Source organism: Myxocyprinus asiaticus, chromosome 24 (assembly GCF_019703515.2).
Source record: "Myxocyprinus asiaticus isolate MX2 ecotype Aquarium Trade chromosome 24, UBuf_Myxa_2, whole genome shotgun sequence".
Taxonomy (NCBI): domain Eukaryota; kingdom Metazoa; phylum Chordata; class Actinopteri; order Cypriniformes; family Catostomidae; genus Myxocyprinus; species Myxocyprinus asiaticus.
Window position 1 is genome coordinate 39,360,258 of NC_059367.1, and position 17,993 is coordinate 39,378,250.

The window sequence follows — 17,993 nt, forward strand, 5'->3', positions numbered from 1 at the left end:
AAAAAAATCAAGTTTACACACATATTGTTCATGTCTCATGGTTCTGAAACAGTGAGTATTTTAACGATTACGGATTAGCCCCATTCACTTCCATTGTAAGTGCCTCACGCAGACCAGAATTTTGCTTTTTTTTAAAGGAGGGGCAATTCAAATGTAATTTTTGTGATAATCAATATTATGTCACAAATGCAGTCGACTGAGCGTAACTTGTATTGAACCCGGAATATTCCTTTTAGGACCTTTTTTTTTTTTTTTTTAGCATTTCAGCAATACAACTGCACCAAACACTACCAAGACATACTTTACCATTTATAAAGCCACAATTACGTGATATTAACTAGCAATTAAAATCCCAGTTTAAACCTCAGTTGCAGCTTTATTCCTTATAATTATGAGATATAAACTCACAATTGTGAGAAATAAAGTCAGAATTTCCCCTTTTGTTTTGTTTTTAATTCCGTGGCAAGATCCGACTTCATAAGAATGAGATTTATAGTAATGTGAAAAATCTCAATTGTTACACTTTTTTTTTTTTTGCCTAAAGTATTTAAATATGAACTGTAATATTATGAAAAAAATACAGAGATATGCAATCATTTTTATTCTATATATTTAAAGTAAATAATCACAACTTGTGTAACGTCACATACCACAAACTAATGGTGAAAACACATAAAACTGTTTTTTCAAATTACTTTTAAAACTTTGTAAACATGAGTTTCAGTCCATGCCAATTCAACTTTGCAAGTGATGGACTAAATTTACTGGTAGGATTTATTTTGCTCATCAACTGGCTAAACTGAAATAAACGTATTAATGATTATATAACTGATATACAGACAGAAATGCAGTGTTGCATACTGCTCTGCTGTACCTTTGTACCATTCGAAATAAGATTTGAATACACACACACTCACACACACACACACACACACACACACACACACACACACACACACACACACACACAGACAGTATATTATCTTTTTTTTGTTTCAAAAACAATATAACACTATACAGATGCACATAAAAAACACTCCAGGTGACAAAATTACTATTTCTGAACCAGTCTGGATTTAAGTTAATAATTTTTAGCTGGTCTGTATGGCGACTGATTACAAAAATATACATTTCACCAGAAAACCATCAACACAGGATAGCACTGCGCTTTGAACCAAGAACATGCAAAAATGCTCATTCAATCATGTGATAAGACATTGTAAACGTCGCAAAACGTTTTCCCTCTGTTAGTTTGTGGCTACTAAAGGTCAGTCAGAGATGGCCTGTCCTAGAAGGAGTGGAAGAGAGGCCCAGGTGTGGCGATGATGTCACTGTAAGGAGTGCTCTGGTGCAGGTTGAGGGCTTGTTGTTTCCTTAACACCAGCAGGCAGAAGAATAAAGCTGCTACATAGGAACGAGTGCTTCCCTCACACAGTGTGAAGACTATACGTGGCACTGGGCGAGCTGTCTTGGCTCTGATGGGAACAAAAACAAGAAATGTATGCATATACAGTGCATCTCAATAAATTATCATCACAATTAAAAGAACCAAAGACTTAAACTACTTCAGTCTGTGTGCATTGAATTTATTTAATACATGAGTTTCACAATTTGAGTTGAATTACTGAAATAAATGAACTTTTCCACGACATTCTAATTTATTGAGATGCACCTGTATGTGTACACACACAACAAACAGCTTTAGGCACTGCAACTCCTAAAAGTATGCTAACTTTCATATTCCCTCTAACACATATATTTTTGTCCTTATTCGGACTGCAAATTATTCAATGACTTTAAGAAGGGTAAACTGTTTTTAAAGGAACTTTTACAGCACATAGAGTTGAAGTCAGAAGTTTACATACACTTAGGTTGAAGTCATTAAACTAATTTTTTAACCACTCCACAGATTTAATATTAGCAAACTATAGTTTTGGCAAGTCGTTTAGGACATCTACTTTGTGCATGACACAAGTAATTTTTCCAACAATTGTTTACAGACAGATTGTTTCACTTTTAATTGACTATATCACAATTCCAGTGGGTCAGAACTTTACATACACTAAGTTAACTGTGCCTTAAAGCAGCTTGGAAAATTCCAGAAAATGATGTCAAGCCTTTAGGCAATTAGCCAATTAGCTTCTGATAGGCTAACTGGCATCAGTTGGAGGTGTACCTGTGGATGTATTTTAAGGCCTACCTTCAAACTTACTACCTCTTTGCTTGACATCATGAGAAAATCAAAAGAAATCAGCCAAGACCACAGAAAAAAAATTATGGACCTCCACAAGTCTGATTCATCCTTGGGAGCAATTTCCAAACACCTGAAGGTACCACGTTCATCTGTGCAAACAATAGTATGCAAGTATAAACACCATGGGACCACACAGCAATCATACCGCTCAGGAAGGAGACACATTCTGTCTCCTAGAGATGAGCGCAGTTTGGTGCAAAAAGTGCAAATCAATCCCAGATCAACAGCAAAAGACCTTGTGAAGATGCTGGAGGAAACAGGTAGACAAGTATCTATATCCACAGTAAAACGAGTCCTATATCGACATAACCTAAAATGCTGCTCAGCAAGGAAGAAGCCACTGCTCCAAATCCGCCATAAAAAAGCCAGACTACAGTTTGCAAGTGTACATGGGGTCAAAGATCTTACTTTTTGGAGAAATGTCCTCTGGTCTGATGAAACAAAAATTTAACTGTTTGGCCATAAAGACCATCATTATGTTTGGAGGAAAAAGGGTGAGGCTTGCAAGCCGAAGAACACCATCCCAACAGTGAAGCATGGGGTAGCAGCATCATGTTGTGGGGGTGCTTTGCTGCAGGAGGGACTGGATAGCATCATGAGGAAGGAAAATTATGTGGATACATTGAAGCAACATCTCAAGACCTCAGCCAGGAAGTAAAAGCTCAGTAGCAAATGGGTCTTCCAAATGGACAATTACCCCAAGCATACCTCCAAAGTTGTGGCCAAATCGCTTAAGGACAACAAAGTCAAGGTATTGGAGTGGCCATCACAAAGCCCTGACCTCAGTCCGACAGAAAATTTGTGGGCAGAACTGAAAAAGCATGTGCAAGCAAGGAGGCCTACAAACCTGACTCAGTTACAATGATGTTGTGGAGGAATGAGCTAAAATTCCAGCAACTTATTGTGAGAAGCTTGTGGAAGGCTACCCAAAATATTTGACCCAAGTTAAACAATTTAAAGGCAATGCTACCAAATACTAACAAAGTGTATGTAAACATCTGATCCACTGGGAATGTGATGAAAGAAATAAAAGCTGAAATAAATAATTCTCTCTACTATTATTCTGACATTTCACATTCTTAAAATAAAGTAGTGATCCTAACTGACCTAAGACAGTGAATGTTTTCTACAATTAAATGTCAGGAATTGTGGAAAAACTGAGTTTAAATGTATATGGCTAAGGTGTATGTAAACTTCTGTAATTGTTTTGTTATTTGATATAATTGTGATTGTAAATTAATAATAAATTGATAAGGTATATTTTATGTTTTATCGATCTAAAGTACATCAAGTCTGTCTGACTGACATAAAAAGCGATTAATCACAGTTTGTATGCATTGTTTAGGGGCCAGGTTATCTGAAATAGCATCTGTATGGCATACATTTACTCATTTATACATGGTAAACATTGACCTGCCAACTAGTCGACAACTTTTCTGGATGACTTCTGAAAAATGAGTAATCATACAATCCCTATTGTGTTTTATTGTATTTAACTATTGAGTCAAATGTATAAGATGGTGTGGGATGTGTTGATGGGATTTGTGCCTTTTAGCCTGCTGTTCTGATCTGCACACACACACATTAAATTTTTCTCTCTCTTAATCTCCCGTTCTTAATTCCCTATTCACAGCTGCTCTACACGCCAGTCCTGATCAGCATCAACACTGGGAACAGGGCAGAGATGCCTCTGGACAGGCATTTCATTACTTCTTACTTTGAGGGCCTGGAGGAGTTTGTGTGCCCGACTGGTCATTCTCCTGTCCTCCACGTCCTGACTGTTCAGAACAGACTGCATAGACACAGGGATGAAAGGGGATGGGTGATGACTGCCTCATGGCACTGGCCATGAATAGGATACAAAAAAAGGGTCTGAAACATTAAGTCAATTTTTTATCTTTTTCAGCAAATGATCAATGAAAGGAGGTGGTTAAAGGGTTGAGTGTGTAACACTCGGTGTTTGCATTTGTGTCACCACTGGGGTTTCCCTCGTCACTACAGATGGATAAACCAGCATGGAGTCCTCAGAGAGAGGCTCTGGATAGGACACCTCCAACCTACTCTCCTCCTGTGGCAGAGAGGAACACATTTCTTTTTTTTTTTAAAGTAAAGAACAACAGAGAAGAACTGTGCATCTTAGCAAAGTCTAATGACATCTTAAATTAATGTTTCAAGGAATAGTTTACCCAAAAATTAAATTCTGTCATCATCATGCTGCTCCAAACTAGGGATGAGTCACGATGGTCGGGTTGTGCAAACTACACATGTCCAAACTTGACCAGTCAGAGGGTTGTCTGAACAACTAACTAGTTGGTCTTAAGGAAGCCCAGTACAATCAGGCTGGTTTAGAGTCATGTCCCCCTGATGTCAATCAGAGATGCGTTTCTTATATGGACATTAAAGCACAGCCCTTCAATAAGGTGACCGACGACAAGACATTCAACAATTAAATCAGGCAAAATAACTATAACCTTTTATTTCACATAATTATTATAGTCTTCACAGAGGTTATGAAGAATACGAGGAACATTTTTTACAGCAGACGATTCGAAGTTCAATAGTAATTGTCATGAAATTGTCATGTTTCTTTCCTCTGCGGAACACAAACGAAAATGTTTTGAAGGAGATATGATGTGTTTATATTCATACAATGCAAGGTAATTGGTTCTTAAACTTTCAAGCTCCAAAAATGACATAAAGGCAGCATAAAGGTAATCCATATGATTTCAGTGGTTTATTCCAAGTCTTCTGAAGCGATACCATCTGCAGTCTTCTTGGCGCAACCATGAACTGAAGCTTGATTACACTTCCTAGCGCTAGATGCATACGCAGAGCGCGAATTTCCAAAACGTAGGATGGAAGGGCAAAAGTCATTTATATTTATGAGGAAAGCAATATCTGATTGGATAATTCAGTAATGTTCTTTAAGGATTCGCTACCTGATTGGTCAGAGCAACTATGACACAACCCCAACCCTACCCCTAAAACTTACCCTAACAAATCAGGTACCGCTTTACTCATAAATATGAATGACTCATCCCCTTCCATCCTACATTTTGGAAATCCGTGCGCAGAGTGTGAGGAAGTGTAATTGAGCTTCAAACAATAATTGCGCCAAGGAGACTAAAGATGGCTAGATTTATGGTGAAAAAGGAGATACATTTGGTCTGTTCTCACCCAAAACCAATCGTATCACTTCAGAAGACATGGATTAAACCACTCGAGTCATGTGGACTACCTTTATGCTGCCTTTATTTCCTTTTTAAACACGAAAGTGTTGGACCCCATTGACTTGAATTGTATGGATATAAGCACTTCAAATCTCCATTAAAATATCTTTATTTGTGTGCCACAGAAGAAAGACAGTCATGAGTTTGAGACGGCATACGGGTGAATAAATGATGAGAGAATTATAATTTTTGGGTGAAATATTCCTTTAAGTGTAGATGTAGTTTTTACACTTGTGGCGTTCCAGGGAGGTGGAGGTTCTATATGAGTGATAGAAGGTTCTACAGAAGCGTTTACATCTACTGCTTGATCTGGAGCCACGGACACCTGCAGTAAACTCCAGTCATCCAGCACTGGCTGAGCAGTGTTCTCTCTGTCTGCAACAGCTACAGACACATCATACAACACACACCAATCAGATTATAGCATTAGCACAAGGGTAGAACTTTAATGTTTTATTTACTCACCATCATGACGATCAAAAAATGTATGATTTTTTCATGGAACACATAAGGATTTATTTTTAACAGAATGTTTAGGCAGAATGTAAAGTCATTATTCATTGAAAAACTGAAATTCCCTGAAAACCTTTCGTCCCAGCTCTCCTGGCACCTTAACGATCAGGGCCCAACAATAGGGATTTTTATTCCAATAGTTCAGAATTTTTTACACATAGCTATCATACTGTATGTCTTCAGAAGACTTGGATATTGCAAAAGTGGTATGGAGCACTTTTATAGTAGTGTGAACATTTGACTAATTAACTCTTTATGTTCCAAGTGGGGAAAAAACGTTTTAAGCAACATGAGAGTGAGTACATTGTAACAGAATATTTTTCATAGGAATAGTTCACCCAAAAATGAAATTCTCTCATCATTTACTCACCCTCATGCCATCCCAGATGTGTATGACTTTCTTTCTTCTGCAGAACACAAAGATTTTTAGAAGAACATCTCAGCTCTGTAGGCCCATACAATGCAAGTGAATGGGTTCCAAAAGCACATAAAGGCAGCATAAAAGTAATCTATATAACTCCAGTGGTTTAATCCATGTCTTCTCAAACGATATGATAGGATGTGTGTGAGAAACAGATCAATGAATTGACATAGATTAAACCACTGAAGTTGTATGGATTACTTTTATGCTGCCTTTATGTGCTTTTGGACCTTCAAAGTTCTGTTGACTTTTCACTTGCATTGTATGGACCTACAAAGCGGAGATATTCTTCTAAAAATCTTCGTTTGTGTACAGCAGAAGAAAGTCATACACATCTGGGATGGCATAAGGGTGAGTAAATGATGAAAGAATTTTCATTGTTGGGTGAACTATCCCTTTAATGCAATTTGATTGGCTTCATTTTTGTGAATCTATTTTACCCTCTCTGCTTTGCTCTCTCATCTCTTCGGGGTCAGTCTGCTCTATTGCTCCTCCGACCAATCCCTTTCTCCTAGGTGACAAATCACGAGGCAACAGCTAGAGGAAAGATAGGATGTTTTCCCATGATGCACTGTTGTAAATTGCACACTGACAGTCTAATGATAGCTGTGGACTTCAGTTGAGCTCTGCAGCCATTTCAGAAGCTAACAGATGTGGCTGTGCAATACCTGCTTTAAGTTAGAGTGTATGGGTTGCTTGACCCCGCCGTTTTCCTTCCACTCCATGAGCTGCCGTGTAGGCGGGGCTATCTCCAATTAGGTCAAAAGGTCAGAGTACTCAGCCAGTTGGTCCCTGATGTCATCATTAGTAAGTTCCTTTGACAGATCAACCACCAGCTTCCGCTTCCTCTTCCCTCTATTCCTTGTTAAAGTTGCTGTGATGTAAACACAACATTCCATTGGTCTCATCTCTAAAAATTCCCAGTGGTAGCAGATGAATGTGACCATGTCTATCTTTGGTATGGAATACTGTGTAATGCTGATTACTACATAATATATACTGCCAACAATTTATTTTTATTTTTTTAATAATGTGAAACAGTGTGGAGTATGCAAGGATAAATGTTTCAAATATGCAGTATGCTACATTACTGCCACTAGTCCTCACTGTATTGCATGTTCAATACAGCAAGGGATGCCCTGTTATCATTTTGGATATGAATACAGTATAATATAAATAATAAGTATTTTGCTTTTTTTTAAATCCAAGTGTATATAAAAAAATGCCTTAACTTTTTGGCAGGCCAATCAATTAACTATTCACGATGAATATGTTAAAAATCAGTTGATAATGCTTCCGCATCATTCCTCAATTTGGAAATGGAAGGTCAAGTTGAGTGTATTGCATTGCAGAATACAGTATTCCATGCAGCAAGCTCTGATTGTTTGTTTGTGATTTAATGCCATGTCAGCTTCAATGGCTATTTTATGGCAAAAGCCAGGTTCAAATATAGTAAAAGGAATAGTGATTAAAAAACCTATAAGGTTTTAAAAATCTATTTTTAATAAAAACTATGCATCAGAGACATTGGACTTTGGCATGAGGAATAGTTCTGGTTGTAAATTTACTGCACATTTTGCAGTGCAAGTGTAGTAGGCCATCTAGGTATTCCTTGTATACAGAAGATCTGAATATTGTGCACAGTATACATACTGCAAACTTCCAAGATAGTATTAGAGTCGTATGGTAGTATGCCATTTGGTTTAGTATTTAATTTTAACAAATAAAAATAAACAGTGCCCTCATGTGGCTTCATGAGACCATTTGAAACCCCAGCATTAAAATTACAGCAGTTAAAAATGTGCACCGATTTGAAACAAAAGCGAAAACCTCTGCTGATATTCTTCTCCACAGCAGTTAACACTCACGCGTGACAGCAACGGGTGCAAGAGCGAAGCCTTCCTCTGCATTCACCAGAAAAGTGGTTTCGGTGAAGGCTGGACTGTTCATTTGAGTGTCTGAACAGGAAAGCTCTGGTATCACAGACTCTGGTTCTTTGAAAGAATGACAAATATGGTAAATAATGGTAATGTTTAATGTTCATTGGGAAGGGCAAAGCTTAAAACATTATAGATACAGAAAAAGTGTTAATGTTAATAAATACACATATCCAATATCCACCAGATTTCAATCATTTATAGTTTAATTATTTTTGTAGGAAACGTATGAAGCTCATACTGCATGTACAGAGAGTAGCTTATTAAAATACAAACCTAAAAGTATTTCAGCCAATAAAAGCTGAATTAAAGGTTTAAGGCTTAATTTAGCCTTCTTTTTAAAAATAAATTCAATGTTTATAACCCACTGTGAACTGGCTGTGTCAGGTTATATTCATGCTTGAGAGAATAAAATATAAGATACATGTTGATTCACCGATCCAATCAAATTCTACTATATTTGGCAAAAATTCTTCTACCGTTTGCTAGAGGCTAACCAAATTAGTTAGATGCCTACATGGACAGACTGTGTGGCTTGCATAGTGAACAAAACTATGCAAGGTAAAAGAAAATATGATCTAGACTACATTTAATATAGGTTCACAAGAGAATACCACTTTTGCTGTTGTTTATGCATACACAGAATTTCCATTTTCCTATTCAATCTACAGTAGGTTATGTTAATCATTTTACAAATTGTTGGGCCAATGCAGTTCTTGGTGGTATTAATAAATTACATTTTTAATGCCATGTTTGACTTTAAAGTGATAGTTCACTCAAAAGTGAAATTTCTCTCATTATTTACTCACCTCCTGACCTATATCTGCATGATTTTATGCACTGCACTACTGCCACACGATTAGCTAAATAAATAATTGCATGGATGATTGTTGGTACCAGACAGGTTGTTTGAGTATTTCTGTAATTGCTGATCTCCTGGGATTTTCACACACAACAGTCTCTAGAATTCACTCGGAATGGTGCCAAAAACAAAAAAACATCCAGTGAGTGGCAGTTCTGCGGACAGAAATGTCTTGTTGATGAGAGAGGTCAACAGAGAATGGCCAGACTGGTTAGAACTGACAAAGTCTACAGTAACTCAGATAATAACTCTGCACAATTGTGGTGAGAAGAATGCTATTCTGAGATGCGGGTTGGTGCTGTTTTGCCGGCACGAGGGGATCCTACACAATATTAGGCAGGAAGTTTTATTGTTGTGGCTGATCAGTGAATACTTTTTGGACCTTCAAAGTTCTGGTCACCATTCACTTGCACTGTATGGACCTACAGAGCTGAGATATTCTTCTAAAAAAACTTTGTGTTCAGCAGAAGAAAGTAAGTCATACACATCTGGGATGGCAAGAGGGTGAGTAAATGATGAGCAAATTTTCTTTTTTGGGTGAACTATCACTTTAAGGACATTTTTGATTTTATAAAATCTGGGTCCTGAAGCAAAACCAGTTGAAAACAATTGCTAAGGATCCCAGCTAGTCGTGCAATTAATTCTGCAGCCACACGCATGTGTGGAGCTCACGCATTTGCTTTATGTTCCAGACTAAAAACATTTCTGGATGTTTTCTATACACATCTTTTTTTATTTAATTACTAAAAATTGCATTTGCAACTACTGCATTGTATGTCAATGAAATCTAAAATGAATAAACCATGAATTTCAATGACTCAACAACATGGCCATTGCCTATCTTTCATAAATGTGTAAATATGTCAATAAAAATGTAACACCATTACCTATGACACTGACAGCGGTTGGAGGTGTAGCTGGTAATTCATTAGGAGTGTTCTCATAGAAATTTGTCACCAGAGTATCCTTACTGTCATTTGCTATAAAATCTTGGGGGGAAAAAAAGAAAAGAAAGCATGAAAATAGACTCGCCATTAGGGGTGATGGTGATTAAGACCTGACCAATTTTTGGGGGCAGAAATTATTTGGCAAATGTTGTTGATCAGATACACATATGCCATTGCCATGGATTTATGACAATGCAAATATCCCCAAGCACACCAGTCTGTATGAGGAAATATTTAAGAATATGCATATTTTGTCACTCAAGCTTAAACATTAAAAATACACTTTACCAGGGGGCCTGGGTAGCTCAGCGAGTAAAGACGCTGACTAGCACCCCTGGAGTCGCGAGTTCGAATTCAAGGCGTGCTGAGTGACTCCAGCCAGGTCTCCCAAGCAACCAAATTTGCCCGGTTGCTAGGGAGGGTAGAGTCATATGGAGTAACCTCCTTGTGGTCGCTATAATGTGTGGTTCTCGCTCTCTGTGGGGCACGTGGTGAGTTGTGTGTGGATGCCACAGAGAATAGCGTGAAGCCTCCACACACGCTATGTCTCCGCAGTAACACACTCAACAAGCCGCATGATAAGATGCGAGGATTGACGGTCTCAGACGCGGAGGCAACTGAGATTCATCCTCCACCACCTGGATTGAGGCCAGTCACTACACCACCACGAGGACATAGAGCGCATTGGGAATTGGGCATTCCAAATTGGGGAGAAAGAAAAAAATACACTTTATCACGAGCGGATGTATAACTTTACCAATGAGGTCAACGGCCATTTCCTCATCACCAAAGCAGTCGCCATGGACACTGAAAGTTTGGAAACTCTGATCAAACAGTCCCTGGTAAGACTGGGTTTCCTCACCTGTGAAAACACGAATGCAGACATGCATATTTTTGTACAGTTGATGTAAAAACCTGGTTTTGTTCATGCTTCAAAGCAATTACCTATGCCATCCAAAGTGAGAAAGCTGTTCCTCAAGTTCTCTCTTAGAGTGATATCTTCTGTGTGACACTGATTCAAAGAGAAGTGGTCTACCACATCAATTGTGCTGAATGAGAGACATAACTTGCCAAATAAGTCAAAACAAAACACTGTATCTGAAAAAGAAAAAAAATTATCTCAGTAGCTTTGATGGAGTGGTGTTGATAAAACAATGGGTCTCATTCACTTATAATTGTGTACAATTTGTACATCATTTTGACAGGTGCGTGCACACATAATTTTGTTCTTATCTTTGTTCTAATGTTGATGAGTCTGGATTGTTTTAAAGCAGGGAGCATGTCCACAGTTAATAATTTGCATAAACACACCCAAACAATCTCCATTTAAGGGCTTTCCACACAACCTTACCTGTACAGCCATTCGTCACTCTCTGCAAACTTATCCTTATGCTCTCTAAAAATGCACATTCGCCTTCGAGAATGCACAGCGAAATCTTCCGAGTAAAACCAAGTGTGTCATTCTTAAAACAAACTGAAACATTACATTTGCATTTTTATGCAGACCCGATCCCAGATAAATCTATAACTCACTTTTTGTACACTGAAACTAGTATGACTTTTTGTAGGGTCACTTAGTTGTTCAATATCTAGAAATAATAACAGCACATGTAAAAATACTTTTACCTTTTTTATTTCTAATTAAATAAACACTTAATAAACATAAATAAACACCTAATAAACATTCTTTTTTTTTTTTTTTTGCTAAAGCAAATAATTTTCCTAAAAATTGATGCCCACATTTGTGGACAGCAGGACTTAGTTGTGAAATTATAAATAATACCAAGCTATAGAAAGTTTTTCATCAAATTGTTTATTATGTTTCCAGAAGAGTTGGTTATTCATGTTTTTGAGACGTTACAGACATTACAGCTGATTTTCTGTAAAGCTGCTTTGGAACGTGTATTGGGAAAAGCACAAAAAAATAACTATACAAATAAATAATTTGACTTGATTTGACTTTTATGTTACAATTTTTTTTTTGTACTTTGGCAACAAAGTAGATGCGGTGTCACACAAAGTTAAAGCCCTAAGAGTCTGTAATGCTTACAAGTGTTTTTTTGTTATTTCCAAGTTTTATCCTAAATGTAGAATACATCCTATACATTTAGGATAATTAAATGATTTCTGTGTGAAAATGGTAGCACACAGGTTTTTCGCACTGTTGTGAATGAGACCCATTAGGCCTACTTGAGATCAGGCAACTGAGAGTCAAAGTCAGCGAAGTCCTCTTGTAGAGTGATAGCTTTAAACGTGGCCTCCAAAGCATCCTCAGTCAGATCTGTCTCTCCTGTGGTTAAAATAATAATAACAATAATAGTATCAGACACTGATCTTTTCCAATTTCACTGTTAAATGTAACATCAGAGATAATATGAATGAAGTTTTGTGTTCACCTGGCCGGAAAGCAACTTTAATTTTGACCAATGCATCACTGCAGTCTGCTAGAAGGTATCTGATTTTCTGAGAGTATATCCGGACAACTCCTCAAAGAAGGTGACCTGAAGTCCGCAGACCAATTTTAATCTGATGACGAATCATGGAGGTGGATCACACACAGGGGAAGAAAATATACAAAATAATAAATGTATGATCAAGATATAGCATACTCTTGATTTTTATAAATACTTCTCCCTCTCTCTTTAACATTATTTTTCAATTATCAAACATCTTCACACAATATTGCTAATGTTTATAGGACAGTATATACATGGTATACACTGGCGGCCAAAAGTTTGGAATAATGTACAGATTTTGCTCTCATGGAAAGAAATTGGTACTTTTATTCACCAAAGTGGCATTCAGCTGATCACAATGTATAGTCTGGACATTAATAATGTGAAAAATTACTATTACAATTTGAAAAAATTTTCAGAACTTCTTAAACTACTTCAAAGTGTTCTCATCAAAAAATCCTCCACGTGCAGCAATGACAGCTTTGCAGATTCTTGTTATTCTAGCTATTAGTTTGTCCAGATACTCAGGAGACATTTCACCCCACACTTCCTGTAGCACTTGCCACAGATGTGGCTGTCTTATCAGGCACTTCTCACGCACCTTACAGTCTAGCTGATCCCACAAAAGCTCAATGGGGTTAAGATCCATAACACTCTTTTCCAATTATCTGTTGTCCAATGTCTGTGTTTCTTTGCCCACTCTAACCTTTTCTTTTTGTTTTTCTGTTTCAAAAGTGGCTTTTTCTTTGCAATTCTTCCCATAAGGCCTAAAGAGTCTTCTCTTTACTGTTGTACATGAAACTGGTGTTGAGCGGGTAGAATTCAATGAAGCTGTCAGCTGAGGACATGTGAGGCGTCTATTTCTCAAACTAGAGACTCTGATGTACTTATCCTCTTGTTTAGTTGTACATCTGGGCCTTCCACATCTCTTTCTGTCCTTGTTAGAGCCAGTTGTCCTTTGTCTTTCAAGACTGTAGTGTACACCTTTCTATGAAATCTTCAGTTTTTTGGCAATTTCAAGCATTGAATAGCCTTCATTCCTCAAAACAATGATTGACTGATGAGTTACTAGAGAAAGCTGTTTCTTTTTTGCCATTTTTGACCTAATATTGATCTTAAGACATGCCAGTCTATTGCATACTGTGGCAAAACAAAAATTACCAATTTCCTTCCAAAACAGCAAAATCTGTAAATTATTCCAAACCTTTGGCCGCCAGTGTATATAGAAAGACAGAGCACTAACCATTTCAAGTAATCGTATTTAGTGTGAACAGAACAAATCACCTGGGGGGATAATATTTCCTTGATGGTGGTCTCAAGGTCACATTCAAACACATGTGCTTTGGTAATTTTCTTCTCCCAGTAGGCTTCTAGCCAGATCTTGGCCTGAGTCCCTCGTTTAGATGTGAAGAGTTGTGCATAAAACATCGTGATGTGAGTGTCTTCAGTGGGTGAAGATGCAGAAAATACACGTTGTCAAACTGTGTCAAACGAATAACTAATTGAACTTTATCTGCGAGCACTGCTTTACATGTTGTATTTTAGGCTGTCACTCCACATTAAAGCGATTGTTTATATTATTTACGATGTCTCAATACTTAGCAAGCTACCAAACTAGACAGCATTATTCTGCATCAAATGCGCATTTTTAAAGATGACATTTTTGAATGATGTGCAAAATGCTGTCTAGGTAGGCAGCTGACTAGGTTTTGAGAAACAGCCTTCGAAAACCAAACTTCCTGAAAATATTAGTAGAAAATATCATACATTTCTCGTCAGTAACTTTATCCTTCTATATATATATATATATATTAAAATCTGGGTGACAAAACAAAGGTTATATGAAATCAGCTAATTATTTTACAGTGGATTCAAAGAAAATATACTAATCCAGTATGTAACGGTCAGTGTCAGAAAGTAACTTCTTAAAGGGGTCATGTCATGAGGAATCAAATTTTCATTTAAGAGTTCATTGTACTACAAAAACATACAGTAAGTTTCAGAACTGAGAACTTCCTGCCCAGTCCAAAAAGAGGATTTATTGACACCAAGCTTCAGAAACGCCTCATTCTCTACATCCGTATAATTGTATATGACATCAACGCCTCCATTTACATCATCACCTGTTGTACCGCCCACTGGTGCGCAGGTCGAGAGAGTGACAAGGAGAGAGCTGGACAGGTACAGCCATTCCTAGACACATGGAGGAACTATTGCTGTAGTTTTTACTGAACTAAAAAAGAGACCGCAATTCCAAGGAAATTGAACATGTTGGGACGTTCCTAGCTGTGGAAATTTAGCATCTCTGCATAGCCTTTTGAAATATGACTACGTTTGTTTTTGTTCCTGAACTGTTAATGTGGATTATATGGTTTGGTTGGCACATATCTCTAAGGATTGTTCTGTGAACTATTATGATTCAGACTTTGCAAAGAAACTTTAAAAGATGTAGCTGAACCAGCAGCATTGGACATAGGGTTGCCACAAATCCCGTAAATTACGGGTTCATCCCGTATTTTAAAAATGATGTGTCCCGTATCGAATCAATACGGGACGTGATTTGTCCCGTATTTAAGCTGGTTAGATGGTGTCATGATAGGTTCTGATCAATTTAGATATTTAGATTTCTGTTTGAAGCTTTATTTGATGGGAGAATTTTCTTCACATTCAGTGTGACACTTTCTGATATGATTTAGTCTCCTTTCTTATCGCGTCTGCTAATGGTTCCAGGGCAAGACAGAACAATAATGGGGAAAGAGGGCAACCCTGCTGGGTGCCCCTATCAAGAGTAAAATCATCTGAAATTAATACATTTGTTTGTACTGCCACTACCGGGTGTCTATAAAGTAACTTAATCCAACCAATAAAAGTATTCCCGAACCCGTAAATTTCCAAAATCTTAAAAAGATAATCCCATTCTACCATATCAAACGCCTTTTTGGTGTCAAGTGAGATGACAGCGACCAGAGTCTGATCATTCGCCACTGACCACATGATATTGCTGAAATGCCTAATGTTATCAGAAGAGCTGCGGCCCTGAATAAACCCCACCTGATCTATATGTATAAGAGATGTCATAACTTTACTTAATCGGTTAGCCAACATTTTTTACAATATTTTTACGTTTAGCTGGATCAGAGAAATTGGACGATAACTCTTACTCTCACTTGGATCTTTGTCCTTTTTAAGAATCAGACTGATCCGGGCTTGTGTCATGATTGGCGGAAGCTTTCCATTCTTTAATGATTCCGTATAAACTTCTAACAAAAGTGGAGCCAGTTCTGTAGCATAAGATCTAAAAAATTCAGCGGCAAAGCCGTTTGGCCCCGGAGACTTGCCTGTAGGCAAGGCCTTAATTATCTCGCCCAGCTCCAAGGTTATCTCAGAACCAAGAGAATTTTTTTACTCAGTCGTCAGTTTAGGGAGTTCTGATGGGTCCACAAAATTTTTAATATCTTCATCAGTAGACGAAGATGTGGAACTATAGAGATCAAGATAGAAATCTTTAAAAGTATTATTTTTATTTTTTCTCTCCTTTTCTCCCCAATTTGGAATGCCCAATTCCCACTACTTAGTAGGTCCTCGTGGTGGTGCAGTTACTCACCTCAGTCTGGGTGGCGGAGGACAAGTCTCAGTTGCCTCCGCTTCTGAGACAGTCAATCTGCATATCTTTTCACATGGCTCATTGTGCATGACACCATGAAGACTCCGCACGTGGAGGCTCATGCTACTCTCCGCGATCCATGCACAACTTACCACGTGCCCCATTGAGAGCGAGAACCACTAATCGCGACCACGATTCCAATTTGGTTGCTTAAGAGACCTGGCTGGAGTCACTCAGCACACCCTGAATTTGAACACGTGACTCTAGGGGTGGTAGTCACCATCAATCCTCGCTGAGCTACCCAAGCCCCCTTTAAAAGCATTATTAATATCAATGGCCGAGGTAAATATTTTACCACTAGCAGATTTCACTGAGGGAATGGTAGAAAAATACTCTCTCTGCTTGATATGTCTAGCCATAATCTTCCCTGCTTTGTCCCCCAACTCAAAGTATGACTGTCTTGCCCTGAATAGCCAAAACTCCACCTTCCGCAACAAAATAGTTTTATATCTGTATTTCAATTGAGTCAATTCTCTGAGGCCATCACACGACATTCGGCGCTTCAGTTCTGCCTCGGCACTTTTAATATTCCCTTCCAACTCCACAAGTACTCATGCTTTGGATTTTTTGGTGAATGAGGCATACTGTATGATCCGACTCCTAAGAACCACCTTAAGTGCCTCCCAAGCCACGCCCACAGAGGATACTGAGGACCAGTTGGTCTCCATATACAGTAAACATTGATTTCAGCCTTTAACATTTGTTGGAATTCAGGATTTTGCAAAAGCGCCATTTAAAATTAAAGCGCCAACTATATGATTTTTTTTCCAAATGTGGCAACTTCTCTAAGCTCACCAGGGCATGATCTGAGACAAAGATGTTTCCAACTGAGCAATCAACAACAGATGAAATGAGGGACTTAGATATATAAAAAAAATCTATTCTAGAATAAATCTTATGGACTGATAAAAAAATGTATAGTCCCTACCAGATGGGTTCAAAAGTCTCCAAATATCTGTAAGACCAAGATTTGTACACATCCTGTGAAGCGTCAGTGCTGCTCTAGGGGGCATACGCATTTGCTTCACTATGATCAAGTCTCCTCCAAATATATCATGAGGGGTGCCAGCGGCTTGCAACATCCCTTCAAGATCTATAAAAAAGCCCTGATCATCTGTGTTAGGTGCATAAATATTAGCCAAAATCAACTTGAATTTCTGCTAAAACAATAATTACTCTTCCTAATTTATCTTTAATCTGTTTGAGACATTTGAATTGTAGATGCTTACTTATCAGTGTAATGACTCCCCTGCTATTACTTGAGCCAGCACTAAAGAAAACATCTCCACCCCATATCTTCCCAAATTTTTCAGCTTCCTGCGGGGAAAGATGCATTTCTTGAAGAAACACTATATCATATTTCTTACGTTTAAAAAGAGAAATAACCTTCCTTCTTTTTATGAGGTGCCCCAACCCATTCACATTCCACGTGGAGAGAAACAGTCCACTCATATTAACATTTGACATTTTGACATATTAGAAAAAATAGATGGTGTGTCAAAAACAAAATGATAAAGACCACATTCCAACATTAGTGCAACAATCAAACTCCAAAACTCGTCTAACCTTCTAATTTATCTTTAATCTGTTTGAGACATTTGAATTGTAGATGCTTACTTATCAGTGTAATGACTCCGCTGCTATTACTTGAGCCAGCACTAAAGAAAACATCTCCACCCCATATCTTCCCAAATTTTTCAGCTTCCTGC

At 37.9% G+C, this 17,993-nt stretch overlaps 1 pseudogene; it reads right to left on the reverse strand.

The window, feature by feature from the left end:
- Positions 1 to 1,288: 1,288 nt before the first annotated feature.
- LOC127414681 (double-strand-break repair protein rad21 homolog) lies at positions 1,289 to 14,048 on the reverse strand (annotated as a pseudogene).
- Positions 14,049 to 17,993: the final 3,945 nt, after the last annotated feature.